Raw genomic sequence first — 14415 nt, 5'->3', positions numbered from 1 at the left:
TGTAATGATGTGCAATCTGATGTTATCAAGTAGGCTATATCACCAAATCATACACAGAGTGCACGCACATTGATTTATTAGTCTATTAAAACTCTTAATTTCAAGCATTCTAAATTGTAGACAGCAAAAATTCTTCTGTATGCTTTTTATATTTATATTATTTAATTTAAGGCCTAGCTAACTATATCTATAATCACAATTTTGCCAACAAAAGTAGCTCCAAACAAAGATTTCACTTATTAATATTCACTTGCTGTCACCTACTGGTGGTTTTAATTTCACAGGATTGAACATTTTCAGAAAAACATTTTTCATGTTTTAAATTATTTCAAATATCAGTATTCAGTGTTTAATGTTAAAAACAAAACCTTTTTTAAAGAATATCTCTTTGGATTTGAGACTTTAGTCTTTGCAACTTTACAGATCTTCTTTATGCAACAGCGTGTAACACTCCAAAGAGAAAGAAAAAATGTAAATCGCATCATATGACCCCTTAAATTTGACACTTTAGAAAGTTAATAACTAATTAGAAAACTACAATAGCATATAACAGCATGCCCCCTCCTTAACAACTCAGTTAACAAGAGCTCTATATTTAATGTTATGTGTCCGACTTTTTGAAATGATACCATAAATTGAGATCTTTATTCTGTATCCCAGCTGATGTTGACAGTTACTGATGTTGTTTTGTTGCACTTTTCAATGTTCTGGAGGGTGCCTTTATTGTTCTTGTTAAACCTATGCTTGTTTTTAAATGCCTCAGAGAATGCTTGTCTGTGTTTGAGAAAAAATCTAGAGAGGTCAGGTAAGGGAAAAGATTACAGATACTTTTTTTCAGTTTTTTGAAAAGATGTATATATGAATATAACCATCTGAATCAATTGAAGCTCCTGGCCCCTAGTTATTTTAAAGTATTGGCTAAATGAATCGATGGGAACTGCTTATGCACAGCATTGAGCTTTAATCAGGCTGTCCAGCGGTATTCAATAGGAACTGTCTGCTAATAAAAATGCTGCACATGAATCTCTGTGACAGAAAACTGTAAACAAAGTTGGACATAATATCGAAGGAACAGAACTGTTGTTATTTTTGCAATTATAAAAATCATCTTGGCCTTATTAAAGCATTTAGTCATTGTTTCTCACCATTATGTTATTCTAAACTTATCCTTTTTTCATATCTTTTAAATAGATTTTTTTGTAAATGATGTGAATGTTTTTTGTTTAGTTTTTTTAATTATGTAGTCACAATTAATGGAAGCTGGAGCTTATCAAAGAATGCAAAAGTATCATAAAATGTATCAAAGCAGTCCACAGTGATTTGTGCAAAAATTCATGTTGCATAGAAAAAATGAATCATATAGGTTTGGAACGACATGTAGTTGAGTAAATAATGCCAGAAGTTTAAATGATCTGCCACAGACTTTACTCTTTAATCTTCCTTCCCGCTATAGAGTCTTTTCACAAATTGCCGTGTCAATAAAAGTGACTGTATCTTGGGAAGAGACTAACAGACTTCTTAAATTGCAGAAAAGCAGACCAAGACCATGCTACGTGACCAGAAATGTCTGATGTGAGTCAGTGGGTTGGTTTGAACGCATTTCATACTTTGTTTATTTCTTGTTCTGAATATGCATGTGATCACAGTCTGTCACAGGAATGTATGAAACAGATCATTGACATTCATGAAGCAGAAATGATCAGTATTAGTAAATGTTCAGCAGTGTGTGAGCATCTCTGCTTTTCTATAGAGTAACCGTCTTTGTCTGTCAACATTAATAAATGTTTAGACAGTGTGGGCTTTTTGAGAATAAAACGTTCAGTAATGAGGGCATATGTTTATTTTCTTAGCTCTACTTTTAGTGTTTGACACAGTTGTTTTTATAGGAGAAAAAGTCATCAAGATATAATATTAATCTGAGACAGGGTTCTAATAGTTTTCTATAACTAAAACCATTAAAATATATATTACTTGAAATAAAATAAACTTTATCAGAAAAATCCTAAATCCCAAGGCAACGTTTCACATTTGTATTTAGTTCAACTTGAAATTTAAATAAAATAACTAAAAATAGAAAATAATTAAAACAAATTAAAAAATATAATTAAAAAGCATCAACTAATAAAAACTGACAAAAACACAAAACAAATTTACTCAAATATAAACTTTAAACTAAAGTGAAAACTGGAAATGTAAAAATGAAAACATTCAAAAATACTAGTGAAAAAGTTTGAGATGTGTAGATGCATAAATCACTTACAGTATGTGTAGTATACTGTGTGTGTAACTATATATATGTTTTCTATAACGGCCCTGCAGCTGACTGTACATTATCTGATGATTCCAGATGTTATTGGGCTTCATTATTTCTACCTGTTTGGCCCGTATCCCAACACCTTCATTCCAGTGCTTCCTAGTCATCCAAACACATCCAGATCAGCATGCTTGATATAATAAATTGACAGGACTCATTGTCTCCAATAACCTCTGTTACAAGGAAGTGCCAGATCATACGATGGGGCTGATGAAGATATAATGATTATCTGTCCCTCAACAGCAAAAGAAATGTTTTAAAAAACAATTGTCTCACTTTCAATTACCAGTTTGAAGAACTGAGCTGTAAGACTTCAGTCCACTGCAGAACTGTCTGAGTGAGTGAATGAGGTTCTTAGCCTCAGTGAGCCTCTCATTCTCAAGGCTCATTTTCAGCAGTATTTTATGTTGATGAATGTTGGCTTCATGAATATTTATACTTGATCTATTTAGCAAAAAATGAGCAGTAGGCTAATTTATCGCAAATGCACACATTTTACACATTTCTGTCTTAACTGTTCAATACATTATACCACAAAAGTCATTTTATATGGAGTGTAGATTGTGAAAAATTATAGTTAAAATGTATTTGCCATGCAAAATCTGATTGTGGATGTAAGTGATGGGTTTTTAAAGATTTTTGAACATTTAAAATAAGTATTCCATTATTGAAATTTCTTTAGAGGTCTGGTTTTGCCAAAGGCAGATTGCAAATGTTCATGAGCAATCATGAAACCTACACCCATCTGTGACATCACATCCTTTCTGTGTGGGCCTTTATCAGGTGCTTGGCTTTGCTGTCTTTTATCAGGTTTGTATAAGCCTGTATGTATTTATTTTTTCTTTCATTTGGATCTGTTTCCTCTCCTCCTCATCTTTAGAGTTTACATAATGGCATAATGTAGGACACTGGCCGCCAGAAGCAATATCTCTCCTTGGAACACTTGCATGTGTGAATGGGAGGATCTATTTCAGGAAGTGGGTTAATGGTAAAGGGAAGTAGATAAATTTTTATGAACAAACAGCATTATTTGTGTCATATGCAGTGTCCAAATTCTTGTACTGAATTTGGTGGTCCTCGACTGTTGATGATGTATGTTTCATATGCAGGTGTGTAGCATAAATACATTATCAGATATACATCCGGCATATTGCCATTGTCCTTTGTTTGTGACATATGAATAAGTTGTCCTGTGGCCTTATGGGATAGCAAAGTGTCCACTGATTACTTCAGAATCTCAGCATTTACATACTGTAAAAAGATTTTTCAAAATTGCAAATAAAACAAATATCATTAGATTCAGTGATGTTTATTATTATCATTTTTTTCAATGTGCAATATTTAAAAGATCTTTTCCCAGCGGGATCCACTAGTGAAGCAAATACCAACACATTTAATCGCAATCTCCCACCCCTGATACAGATGTCATACTTATTTTTCATGGCAGCAAATCCATTTATCAAACCAGCTGAAGTTATCCTACAAAGTTCATCCACGCAACATAACAGCTTGTCTGGGTCAGAGCGAGAATGGGTTTTTTCAACATCCTGCTCATAATTGAATTTGCTTCTCTGATTTTCAGCTCAAGAGATCTCATCCCACTGACGAGACCAGAGTTATATTTGAATTTATGGAAAAACAAGTGACTGTTCGCGTTCGTGTGAACCGCATAATGAATCGGTAATGGTGGAGGGACACAGGGAGCATCTGAATGTCTTTATCAGATTGTCTTATCTGTGACTTGAAAATGCATAATGAAATTATATAATGCAGCTCAGATGAATGGACAATATCATTTGATGAATAATCATAAGGTAGGAGATATATTATTTAAGATCTGTTTCAGGTTGGCACATGTGTTCTGGATTATCCTGCAGGTGGTGATGATCCCAAATGTAACAAGTATGTTAATGTTGGAGGGCTTTACAGTAAACAGCATGCAAGATGTCTTGCCTTAACTACAAAAATGTTCCTCTTTGCTTTAACTGCTCTTACTGCTTTAACTACAGAAATTAGCATACACGTATATAATTATGGTCATGCTTTAAATGTTAATCTGAAATAAGAAAAATGTGTATTATTTTGTTGTTCAGCCTCTTATCACTCATGAGCAGTTTTTCCATTCCATAATTTCCCCCATTATTTTTTTCCAATAAATTTTTTCTAACTCATGCACTTTAAATTTTTTGCTAATTAAAAATGTTTAGCACATGAAGAAATGAACAGCAGTTTTGGAAAATATTAATACAATTTTGTACATTCACATTAGAAGACTCCAGCCATGTTGTATATTAATATTAACAACAATAATACATTTACCTTGTATCACTTTTCGTCTTTTGAAAACCATATTTCCCATGTTACAAAAACAGCATTCTTCCATCTTAGAAACATTGCCAAGCTACGAAACATGTTTCCTGTTTCTGATGCAGAAAAGTTAGTTCATGCATTCATGACCTCTAGACTGGTATGCTGTAATGCACTTCTAGGTGGTTGTCCTGCATCATCAATAAACAAGCTACAGGTAGTCCAAAATGCAGCAGCTAGAGTCCTTACCAGGTCAAGAAAATATGATCAAATTGCCCCAATTCTACAGTTTCTGCACTGGTTACCTATTAAGTTCCATATCAGTTATAAAATGTAAATATTATGATTGAATCAATCAATCAATCAGTCACCTTTATTTATATAGTGCTTTAAACAAAATACATTGCGTCAAAGCACTGAACAACATTCATTTGGAAAACAGTGTCTCAATAATGCAAAATGATAGTTAAAGGCAGTTCATCATTGAATTCAGTGATGTCATCTCTGTTCAGTTTAAATAGTGTCTGTGCATTTATTTGCAATCAAGTCAACGATATCGCTGTAGATGAAGTGACCCCAACTAAGCAAGCCAGAGGCGACAGCGGCAAGGAACCGAAACTCTATCGGTGACAGAATGGAGAAAAAAACCTTGGGAGAAACCAGGCTCAGTTGGGGGGCCAGTTCTCCTCTGACCAGACGAAACCAGTAGTTCAATTCCAGGCTGCAGCAAAGTCAGATTGTGCAGAAGAATCATCTGTTTCCTGTGGTCTTGTCCTGGTGCTCCTCTGAGACAAGGTCTTTACAGGGGATCTGTATCTGGGGCTCTAGTTGTCCTGGTCTCCGCTGACATTCAGGGCTGTAGAGGTCCTTTTTAGTTGCTGATCCACCATCTGGTCTGGATACGTACTGGATCCGGGCGACTGCAGTGACCCTCTGATCTGGATACAGACTGGATCTGGTGGCTACGGTGACCTCGGAATAAGACAGAAACAGACAAATATTAGCGTAGATGTCATTCTTCTAATGATGTAGAAAGTACGGTGTTATGTGAAGTGTTTCCGGTTCCAGTTTACCTAATTAATGCAGCCTAAAAATCCTTTAATGGATTTGGATATTAAAAGCATATTAGTATGTTATGTGTATGCCAGGTTAAAGAGATGGGTCTTTAATCTAGATTTAAACTGCAAGAGTGTGTCTGCCTCCCGAACAATGTTAGGTAGGTTATTCCAGAGTTTAGGCGCCAAATAGGAAAAGGATCTGCCGCCCGCAGTTGATTTTGATATTCTAGGTATTATCAAATTGCCTGAGTTATGAGAACGTAGCGGACGTAGAGGAGTATAATGTAAAAGGAGCTCATTCAAATACTGAGGTGCTAAACCATTCAGGGCTTTATAAGTAATAAGCAATATTTTAAAATCTATACGATGTTTGATAGGGAGCCAGTGCAGTGTGGACAGGACCGGGCTAATTTGGTCATACTTCCTGGTTCTAGTAAGAACTCTTGCTGCTGCATTTTGGACTAGCTGTAGTTTGTTTACCAAGCGTGCAGAACAACCACCCAATAAAGCATTACAATAGTCTAACCTTGAAGTCATAAATGCATGGATTAACATTTCTGCATTTGACATTGAGAGCATAGGCCGTAATTTAGATATATTTTTGAGATGGAAAAATGCAGTTTTACAAATGCTAGAAACGTGGCTGATGCAAGAATCCAAGAATGTCCCTTTTGTTGATGTTTCTGGGACTTTTTTTTTTACAAAAACAAACATTTAACATTCAGCAGTTAACACACAAATCTCATTCATCCATGCCGATGGCAATTGGTGTTGCTATCCTGAGTGCACATTTAAAGAATAAAATTTCTGAGATTACTTTTACCTTTTTTGTAACATTTTTTAATACATGGTGACTTTCTAATGTTGATTTTATATATATATATATATATATATATATATATATATATATATATATATATGTGTGTGTGTGTATGTATGTATTTATATATAATGCCCTTTGCTTTGCAGTCTGATATGAAGAGAGTCACAGTTTTTGTTTTATCCAGCTGTATTTATTCATATTAATATACTCATATAACATGTTATCGTGTTGACACCAACATGTCTGAGAAAAAAAGAAAAAAAATCACTGAGTTAGAAAAAGGATCTGTCCCTTGTGTCTGTATTTTGTTGAACCAACTTTTGTTTTAATTACAGCCTTTAGTCTGTGGGGATGTCTCTGCAACATTTGCTCACTCTTCTGCCTGCAAGGACATTCCCCTTTTTCTCCTTCAAACACTGTCTGCTTAGTTTTGCTGTGGTTTGGGTCATTTGGACGTTGGAAGGTAAACTTTCTCCCCATTGACAATTTTATGGCAGAGGGCAGCAGATTTTTCTATTATTCCTTCTATCCTGACAAGTGCTGTTATTTGGATGGTGAGTTGTATTGGATTTCTGCCAGACATATCATTTGGTGTTGAGGCCAAATAATTAAATTTTAGTCTCATCTGACCATCACAGCTCTTTCCATGTGGTCTTTTTCAAATCTTCAAGGTATATTTTGGCAAAGCTCAGTCGTAACTGATTGTCCTTTCTTCAGGAGTGGCTTTTTTCTTGCAACCCTCCCATACAAGCTGCATTTGTGGAGAATTTGTGATATTGTTGTCACATGCACACAATGCAATTATTTTTCTTGATTTGTCTTTTTGACTCTTTCTTGATTCTTGACAGTGCCTCGCCACCCATAGTTGATTGTTTGCTTCAGTGGCACTACCAAGGACTGAAATGCTCCAGGACAGCTCTTTTCATGCTGAACTAATCAAAATGACCACAGCTGATCACAGTTAAAAGTCTAATTGTTTTGTCTGCCATTGAAAAGGTGAATAGCTACACCTCACTGAATTACCTTTTTTAGTCATTTTTAGGTGGGGGTTGATCTTTTCCACCTCAGTGATTCTTATTTATTAATTATTTTTCCAAAAGCCACATCAGAAAATCACCATAGGTCATGAGAAAGCATACCAGCAAAGATAAAAGCAAATGAGCAGTGACTTTGAAGTGGTAGTTTGGGGGATGAGGCTACTCTGATTATGCTCTTTGGTAAGTCACCAATCTATATAATTCATGTTACACCTTTAAAATGAAAATGCAATTTAAAGGCTCTCTCTGAGTCAGTAATGGTCAGAGGAAACTTTTTCTTTTCTGAAACAGTTCTTGCACTAGAAATACTGCCCAGCTTTACATACTGAAACAGTAAACTGAGAGGATTGGAAATAGGAGTTTGTTGAGCAGGGAGTCTCCCGAATACAGTAAAAGATCTGTTTCTTCTTTGACTTTCTTGTCAGTTATGACAGGGTCAGGCTATCTCAGAAAAGCTGCTTGCATACAGTGTAAAGGCTGAGATTAAAGATAAATAACTTTGACTATACAATTTTGTGCCGTTGTCTTCCCTCACTTTCAACCAAGCAAATTTCACTGTCAAGTGTTTTTCGGGGTACAGATATAGATGGGCTGCAGTGTGGTGTTTGCTATTCAATGTGGCCTCTATACATTCTCTATATATTTTTCAGTAATCTTGCAAAAGTGCAACCACAAATTTTTCAACGTTTGTTTTAAATATTTAAAGGCACTTACAGATTTTAATCTTTAAAACTGTCCATAGTCTTCTATCAAGCTGTTATGATATCACTAGAATATTCTTTCTGTGATCTAGCAGCCTATATACTTCTGATGCCCTGGTATGCATCTCATACGTGTTTATTTGTGTGTGTGTAATGCTATTATTGATTCCCTATTTGTACAGTTTGTGTAGGTCTGTATAAATTTGCACAGGCGAGTGGTGCTTATTAATGCATCGCATGTACTTCTGAGAGCTCAGATTCAAGCCTGCCACCGATATTTCCACTCGTTTCTGGAAGCGGAATGCTTTTAAAGTCAAATTATCACACGCATCTTCCTGTTTGCCAGTGAAGATGTTTGAACTCTGTGTGCAAGTTTGTGTGTGTGAGAGAGAAAAGAGCGTGCACACATATATCTCTCAAGCTGCACTCCTTCCTTAGGAAAACTCCAGAGCACTGATAACTTCATCCTCGACTCGACACCCCTGAAAAGGCTTCGGTAAGCCCCTCCGCACTCCGTCTGAAACTGACTGACTGACTCTGTCTGGAGGCAGGGTGCAGATAACACTTCCTCTCTCAGTTTAGGAGCTGCACATACTCTGTAACTCTTGAGGAGAGGAAATGAAGCTGTTTTCCAACTGGATTCTCAGTGTGACAGAATCAACCACAATCAGGGGTTGAGCTGAGAAAATCTGCCTTATTAATTCAGCTAATGAATTATATTTATATTATATATTTTATATATACACACTGGTGTTTTTTTTTTTTTTCAAAGAAGTCTCAGCAAGGCTGTATTTAAAACAAAAACATTGGAAAAAGGATATTGTAAAATATTATTACCATTAAAATAACTTTTCTGTTTTCATATACATTTTAAAGTGTAATTCATTCCTGCGATGTCAAGGCTGAATTTTTAGCTGCTATTACTTCAGTGTCACATGATTCTTCAGAAATCATTCTAATTGCTGATTTCGTGGTCAATAAACATTGCTTATTTCTTATTCTTGTTATCACAGTTGAAATATGTTTAATATTTTTGTGGAAAATGTTATTCGTGTAATATTTGTGTAACTGATGCATCCTTGTTGAATAAAAGCATGATTTTTAGACAAAATAAATAACAGTAAATAACAAACAAAAAAAGTGCCACCAAGTAAATAAGCCAGGTAAGTAAATGTGTAAATCTTATTTCGGGTAAGTCTCTGGGCTCTTAATACACACAGAAAGAGAGATGTTGTTCACAGTTAGACTAGAGCAGCAACAAAATGAGGTTTATCATTATGAACTGTGTCTTCTATCATCTCATGACTGAATGGCATCTCATTCTTTTAAATGCATGTGATGCTTGCTAAATATATTTGGTCAATTATGGTGACAAATTTTCTCAGTGATTATGTCACAAAGTCATCTCCTCATTATTCTTGCATGATCTCACTGAAGTTTCATCAGGTTGATGGCTTCAATAATATGCTCAGGGTTTTCTGAGTAATTCATGTGAAAGGATTCAGGAAAATGTCCACCCACGAGTCTGCCCTCTGCCTGGAAACTGTAGACCTTAGAAACATGAGCTTGAGCCATGAAATGTGTGGAAAGTCTGCAGGAGTTTTGGGGAAGTGCTTTCTGCTGAATATGAAAGTGCTCAAGAGAAAAATTAGAGATGCATGAAATTTAAGAATTAAGCCCATGTGTTTTATTTTATGGCTGTCTGGAAGAAATTGAGACATTAAAGAGATTAAAGCACAATTGAACTTTGTGCAAACAAACAACCAACGTTTGTGAAGATAATGGAGCTATCATGATCAGCCTTATGTAAGATTCAATGACAAAATGAACCAAATTAATAGTAACTGTTATAGTAACAAGTTCCTTGTTTTATATGTATTTTTCGCCTATATATATACATATATATATATATATATATATATATATATATTTAAATTATCTGTAGAAATCCATGTCAAAAACTGAAGGCAAGGACATCTGATTCAAACAGATTCGCCCAGCTGGAATTTTTACAGCACACAGTTTTCTCTCCAGAATGTTGATTTATGGTGACAAGAACTTGATTTGTAGTCAAAATAGAATGAGATCTTTTTTAACATTATAATCAATATAACATTATATCATAACAAAAAGTAACAGCTAAAATGTTCTTGTTGAGTACTCTCTGTGTTGTTTACAGCCTTACTCCGTCACTTGCTCCTTCACATAGGCTCTCTGGATATTGTATAAGTTGCAGAGAAAAATACAACACAGTTGAATCAGACACAGTATTTCAAAATGAGTTCAAACCTATTGATGGATTTTGGAAAGCTAAAGCAGTTTAAGTCATGGGTTGGGCTTCTGATGCTCTGGATTTAAAGGGGGGGTGAAATGCTCGTTTTCACTCAATATCCTGTTAATCTTGAGTACCTATAGAGTAGTACTGCATCCTTCATAACTCCAAAAACTCTTTAGTTGTATTATATTCATAAGAGAAAGATTTTTAAGAGTACCGATTTTTCCCGGAAAAACACGACCGGCTGGAGGCATGACGTGTGGGCGGAGCTAAAGAATCACGAGCGCCAGTAGGCTTTTGCGTTGAGATTGTTGGAAGTTGTGACATTACCGTGAGGAAAAAAACCATCATCCAAAACAAACCATGGCTAACAGTCAGATTCAGCCGTTTATTTATGATCCAGAATCAGATCCCGAGGCTGAAACTGAACAAGAGCAGCAGCAACAACGACTCGCTCCGAGCGGGGCTCGAACCCGGGTCTCCGGCATGGGAGGCAGATGCACTAACAAGGAGGCAGAGATATTTTAAGCAGTTTTACTCACCGCCTGCGGCTCCAACACACGATCGTGACCCTTTTTCGTTGGGATTGCATCATCCTTAAGAAATAAAAGATACGCAAATCCGTCGTCAAACTGGGCCTTGTTTGTAAAACAAGCATCTTCGAAATGCAGGGAACAAACACAAACACTTGCACAACTCCGTTGATGCTCTGTAAAAATAAACTCCATCCACTGGTCCCTTAATGCTATTTTTTTTTTCCTTGGTAATCTGTGCAGGGTTGTCTTGCCCTGGCAACCAAAAACACACTCCTTTTGTGACATTTCGCGACGCTCTCTATCTGATCAGTGAATGTCTGTTGTGCTCTCAGTGCTGTGTTATACGGGAGCGCGCGCTCTTCCGGCAGAAGTGCCCTTAGGACCCATATAAGGAAATTCCGCTCCATCTAACGTCACACAGAGCCATACTCGAAAAAAACTTCCCGAAACTTGTGACAAAGCGGAAGGAGTATTTTGGGAACAAAAATACTCCTTCAAACGTACAACTTAATTTTTGAAACTTTGTCCATGTTTAGCATGGGAATCCAACTCTTTAACAGTGTAAAAAACTCAGTATGCATGAAATAGCATTTCACCCCCCCCTTTAACCCTCATTGACACAGCAGCAGAATATAGTCGTCAGTCCTGTATTTTGCGCTTCCATTGACACACATTTCTGTTGATTACCATAATGACAACCAGCACATTCTTGAATAACTCACATCTGTATTTTTTCAGGACTCCATTTTCAACAAATCCCCGTTGTGTGAGTGGAATTATACTGGACAACCAGCTGTCTGGCACTCAAGGCCATAAATGAGCTTAATATTTATAAATAATTAAAGAATTAAAGAAGGGGTTTAAGGAATAAAGAAAAAGAAATACAAAACAGTAAACGATTTTGCCTTATAGCCTATGCAGGAAACATAATAAGCAGTTAGATCGCTGAAGCAGAAAAAAAAATTGGTTTACCTTTGCTTTTTGAACGGCATGTTATGCAGGAGCCGCTGCAGTAATCGCGAGGCGCGAGGCCAACGCTCCTGCCAAGTGCAGGTTTACATGTGTGCACATGGACAGAGTAAAAGTTATCTTTAAAAATATATATATACATTTTTAATATCGAAAATCTGCTAGTGGCGGCGGGTGAGCAGCAGAGGCAGTGGGAAAAGAGAATTAATGCCATCATATTGATTCATCTGATAAAAAGCCCCAGAGAGAATGATGGACAGCTCATGATGTAGGAGCCTTAGATTATGCAAAATACACACGTGTGATGACTGCAGACGATTTAGATCAGCTCGAGGGGGGAAATAGGCGAAAAAGCTGAATTTGATTTTATATGAGAGAAATAAATATATTTTATAAATTTACTACAAAACAATGGCATTTACTGTCAGATTACGTATAGATTGTAATGTATAGCTGTCACAGTGTCCCACTCTGGTGCTTTGTGCTCTTGTTCGCTAACATGGCTCCAATCATTTATAAATATGCCATAAAATAGTTCAAGTTAAGTGCTATTACTCTATATCTTGGTAAAAATTACTGACAGTAACAAGGGCTGATCAAATCTTATAGTACAGATGGAGTTTTGAGTCAGTGAGTAGATGTTTAAGGCCTGTTTCACACTGACAGCACAAAAGTGAGCATGCTGTTGCAGTTTCAAACCACTTTTTCACATATGTGCTGCTGTGTGTGTTGTGAATCAGAGGAAAAGTTAGTCATGTGATTCTTGCCAAGGGTTGTTCTACAGGTATGCACCTGTTCCTTTAAAGCTATTGTGAGAATATGTGTGTTTCAAATGAAAGAATGTGAAGAAATAAGTATTTATGTGTGGGTGTGTGCGTTTTCTTTATTAGTTCACCCAAAAATGAATTGTAACATACATTGGATTTTGAATGTTGTTTTCAAACCTATATAATGCGCACTCTCATAATGTGCACAAAAATGTTCAAACATCATTTGAAATTTTTTTTCTGTCCTGAAAAAGAAAGAGGTTGTAAGGAAAGTGGAGGAATGTATAAACCATTAATTTTAAGATTCTTAAATTTTCCAAACTGGAAATCCCTGCACACTTTCCTTTCTGAACCTTTCCAAACCTTTTAAAACAAAGGAACTTTCTTAAGTTTTGGAACTGAACCTTTCCAAAACGTTCAGAGCTGCACACTTTTCCTTCCTTTGCCTTTCTCTTCTCCTCTCTTCTGTCTATCTAGGGCAGGTTGTTGTTTAACCGTTTGATCAGCTGACTGCATGTCTCCTCCCACGAGTTTAAATCTCATTAAAGCATGCAGTTCATCTCTCCTTTCTGACCTTTTTCATTCTTGTTCCCTCTCTCTCTCTCTTGTTCTTCATCCTTGCTGTATCCAGCACATTACAGTATCCACAGAGCACTCAGTTTTGGGAAGAGGACTTTGAAATTGAGAATGTGCAGTCTGGGGAGCCAAGAGGGCGCAGGAAACGATGCAGGTTTTATTGTGTTAGGTTGTTTTTAGGGGACTTTAATTGTTGCTGATTTGTTTTAACGGAGAGCTGAGTACAGAGAAAGAGAGTGAGAGACAGCCACAGAGAGATTTTTTTTTTAAATGTCAAAAAATAAAATAAAATTGTCACAGGCATTGTCAGCCATCACAGGAATTAAAGATTTTTGTGACAGAACCGTACTAATGACAAGGGCTCACTTTGAGGTGTTTCCCTCTCTGTCGTTCTCCATTCACGTCTATCAGGTTTCTTCCTCTCTTTTAACTTGGCCAGCAATCTGACAGCTTGTCAAAACAAACAATAACCACAAAAGCGCATGTGTGTTGTTATTCTTACTGATATCCTTATTAGCTGCCATTCTAATAAACCACTGCTTTCTGCTGTTAACCCCACGATTGACAGCAGCTGTGCATTCCAATCGCACAGGTTTTGTAGCACGCTATTTCGGTCTTCATGACAGTACTTCAATGTCACCGTCAAAAAGATACAAGAGTTCTGAGCAAGAAGGAAGGCTTGAACTTTGAGTAATGAGACAGCCGTGGACAGATCCTTCACAAACATCAAGAAGCACTCAGGAACTGATTTGTTACCCACTGAGCTGATGTTAGATGCTAAAATGTCACAGGTTGCTGTGTGCAGAGGCTGTGCGTCTGGGTACAGTTGAAAAGGCGTCATGATCTCCAGAGTGATTTCTGAATTTCATCATATTGCTCAGCCCTTGCCTTGAGTTTGTTCACACTCCCATCTGCTGACCTCAAGTGGTACAGCAACTGCTACCTATTGTGCTCTTCATGCTGTCCATGCTAGCTGGGAGATTTTTTTTTAATAATACAGTCTCAGAATCTAAAGCTTTGAATCTAATTTAGATGTTTATGATAAGATTTTG

This window comes from Carassius auratus, unplaced genomic scaffold (genome assembly GCF_003368295.1).
Source record: "Carassius auratus strain Wakin unplaced genomic scaffold, ASM336829v1 scaf_tig00002576, whole genome shotgun sequence".
Classification (NCBI taxonomy): domain Eukaryota; kingdom Metazoa; phylum Chordata; class Actinopteri; order Cypriniformes; family Cyprinidae; genus Carassius; species Carassius auratus.
This window is presented reverse-complemented; position numbering follows the sequence as displayed.